Source organism: Bison bison, unplaced genomic scaffold (assembly GCF_000754665.1).
Source record: "Bison bison bison isolate TAMUID 2011002044 unplaced genomic scaffold, Bison_UMD1.0 scf7180017864183, whole genome shotgun sequence".
NCBI lineage: Eukaryota > Metazoa > Chordata > Mammalia > Artiodactyla > Bovidae > Bison > Bison bison.
The window spans coordinates 1,121,767-1,125,761 of NW_011494755.1; positions in this window are offsets into that span (position 1 = coordinate 1,121,767).

A 3,995-nucleotide genomic window follows, 5' to 3' on the forward strand; every position below is an offset into this window, starting at 1 on the left:
CCCAATGTTCATCGCAGCACATTTATAATAGCCAGGACATGGAAGCAACCTAGATGCCCATCAGCAGATGAATGGATAAGAAAGCTGTGGTATATATACAAAATGGAGTATTACTCAGCCATTAAAAAGAATACATTTGAATCAGTTCTAATGAGATGGATGAAACTGGAACCTATTATACAGAGTGAAGTAAGCCAGAAAGAAAAACACCAATACAGTATACTAACGCATATATATGGAATTTAGAAAGATAGTAACAATAACCCTGTGTACGAGACAGCAAAAGAGACACCGATGTATAGATCAGTCTTATGGACACTGTGGGAGAGGGAGAGGGTGGGGAGATTTGGGAGAATGGCATTGAAACATGTATAATATCATGTATGAAACGAGTCGCCAGTCCAGGTTCGATGCACGGTACTGGATGCTTGGGGCTGGTGCACTGGGACGACCCAGAGGGAGGTTAGGGGAGGGAGGAGGGAGGAGGGTTCAGGATGGGGAACGCGGGTTTACCTGTGGCGGATTCATTTTGATATTTGGCAAAACTAATACAATATTGTAAAGTTTAAAAAAAAAAAAAGTGTAGCCTGGTACAAGAAAGAATCAGAAACAGCAATCTGGAAGTTACCTGAAAAGCTCTCATGAAAAAATGAACATATATACTTGTTGTCACACAAGGAAAAATGAGGGTTGCATATATGTAAAGTTAAATGTAAAGAGCTTTCTAATAATAAGTATTCTCCCAAAGCAACCTGAGTGGCCTCTTACAGTGCTCTAACCATCACTGGGTTGGGAACAGAAGTAAAATGAATATCAACCCAACTGTAGAGAAAACAACATAGTTTTCATATGGATGAAACAAAACTAAATAAAACCATAGGTGAAATTTCATTCATATTTTTCAGGGATATAATGAAAATCTTAATGAAAATTTAAACTGCATGTCAAAAATAAGAAGGATAACTACAAATTGGAAAGGTATTTACAGAGACAAAAGTGTTAATTAAGAGTTCATACAATTTAAGAGGAAAACTATCAAAATACCAAGAGACAAGAATAATAAAAAGGTAAATATAAGTAATACATAAACATAGACGTAATATTCAATTTCATGAGCAATCATAGGAATAAAAAGTTAAACAAAGTAATGTTTTATATAAATAGAAAAGAATAGATATCATTTCTGGTTCTAGAAAATATGCAAAAATTAGTCTACGTGCAAATACTGCAGGAGCACAGTAAAATGTTAAGCTTTGGAAAAATAATTTTGCAAATGTATCAAGAATTCTCTCAATTCATATCTTTCCATTCTATAATCACATCACTAGAGGTTAACCTTATGTTATTTCTAGTAGAAGGAAAGCAGATGACAAATATATCATTGATTATTATATCAAAATCTCAAAATATTAAAATAAAATTAAAATATCCAACAGTATTAAAATTAAGGCTAGATTATTCTTCAAATATTAGAGAGAAAGGTTATAAAGACTGCAAAGTCACAGAAAATTGATTTAAAGTGCAATATGCTAATTAAATTTTATCCATACTGGTATAAAGAAAAATTATTTCTATGTAGTTTTGAGTTAACAAGCATATGGATGATAAAAATAATTTAAAGAAGTAGAATGACTTCCTCTTTTACTAGGATTTTATTAGCACTGATCTAGCATTATCGGTGGAAGCCAAAGAAAAACAAATTCTTAGGGAAAGTTTAAGTGTTTTGAGAACTTTGCTGAAGTCATCAAATAGATGTGTTCAAAGAAAATTCCAAGAAATGTATGGCTAGGGAAGGTTTTTGTTAAGACAGGTTAACTGGGTTTTTGGAATGAACAGAAGTGGGGACTTCTCTAGAGAATTCTAACTTTCTGACTCACAACCTTAGGGACTAAAGAAGTTTATAAAAATGAGTGCTAAATTAGCTTCCAAAAGAAGCTGAGTCTCTTGAGTAAGTGTCAACTTTAAGACAAATCATGGGAAACTAGATTTGCATCACATCTTCTTTTTAACTTGTTTCATTTCCTTCATGCCTCTTAAGAATATTCATGCACAGACAGATTGCCTAATCATGGCTGCTCTTTCTCCCATTTCTTTTTAGGAAGGAGCAACTGAAGTTTAGCATCTTCTGGCCTTATTAATAAAATGCAAATGAAATTCAAAAATGAGAATTCTTTCAGTTAATACAATGGAATGGTATGAATGACTAAAACCCAGTCAGAAGGTAAGATAAAGAGAGAAGTTTTATTTAAATTTTTCAAAAGAAAAACATCCCATCAATAAATATACAAATATTGAGCTGAGGTGACCATTGCTCAGAGGTTTTAAAAATATGTATATATTTATTTATGTGAAAGGAAAAAAATATAAAAACCCACCAGGCATCATCTCCAAGACCGGGATACAACTAAATTTTTTTATCTCAAATTTTTCCATGGGAGAGACTGTGAGGAAAAGAAAGTAGTTTGCAATGCAAAAGAGCCTCCTAAATAATAGACTTAGGCTTCCCTGATGGCTCAGGTGGTAAAGAATCTGCCTGCAATGCAGGAGACCCAGGTTCAATCCCTAGGTTGGGAAGATCTCTTAGAGAAGGAAATGGTCCCTGCAGTATTCTTGCTTGGAGAATCCCATGGACAGAGGCGCTTGGTGGGCTACAGTTCGTGGGGCTGCAAAATCAGATAAGACTGAGCAATTAACACTTTTGCTTTGAGTGGCTATATCATTTGAGTATTGAGAAGTACTGAGTTCACTAAAATTTTAAGTAAAAAGTATCTGGAAAAAGCACGCCTCGTGATTTATATATTATTCACACATAAACTATGTTCAATAAGAGCTTGAGGATACAGGTAATTAAAGATGTTTGTAGTAAAAACAAGATTAGAAACCAAAAAAAAAAAAAGTAACAAAGGGAAGAAATAATCATGAGAGTTAGTCTGATCCTCAGAAGGCCAAAGCAAAACAAACAAAAAAAAAGTTTAAAAGTTTTTGAGTTTTCATTTATATAATTAATCAAATTCTGCTACTGAGACCTTAATTCTCTACACTAAACCTGAGAGAAATTTTCAATATTTTTTCGTATGAATTCATTGTTAGAATAATGTCTTCATAAGTGGAAGATGATGAATGTCTTCAATGTTTTCAGAGGCAAATATACATTTTATGTGTGTATTTATCATATGGGTCCTTGAAAAAACTTGAGTGCATCATTTTAAAATTGTGCTTTTTAAAAAAAATTCATATTTATGTAAGCATTTTGACATAGCAATAAAAATAGGGGTTTGGGGACCATAAAGATACAGATTTAAAATTAATTAAAACTGAATTTTGATGTTGGGTTCCTGGTTCATTTTGTATGGAAAAAACTGCATAAATGGAACACTTTCTACCTTGAAAAACAGCACAAAAATGTAGTCTGAAATTTTTTTTTCGTATAAAGTAAATTAAATATCTATATAAAAAATAAAGATAAGGGTTCAAAAAATAATTCTGGTATTTACCAACTATAAGACATTGAAATTGTACTTGAATTTTGAAATATCAAATTAATTTCTTCAATGTTAAAATATGGATAATAACTTTGAATTATTCTGAAAGATAAATATTAAAAATTATTTCAGATTTTCTCTTTCATCATGAGTCAGTCCTGGTAGACTGTATGTTTCTGAGAATCTATGTTCTCTGTTGTCTAATTCATTGATGTATTATTTAGTTTTAAGCAGGTATAGCAATCTGAATCTTTGTATTACCTTTGTATGAAAAGGTTTCTTTGCCAGTTGGCTAGTCAGCTTAGTTGGTTAGAGCATGGTGGTAATAACACCAAGGATGTGGGTTCAGTCCCCATATGGGCCACTGCAAGCCTTTTGTTACTTACTCACAAAAAAAAAAAAAAAAAAAATTATTTGAAGTGCCAAATACAGACTAGGACCTCACATGTTGTCAATTACTCTTCTCTTTGTGAGCTAAAATAATACACCTTTCCATGTGGTATGTTAATTGAA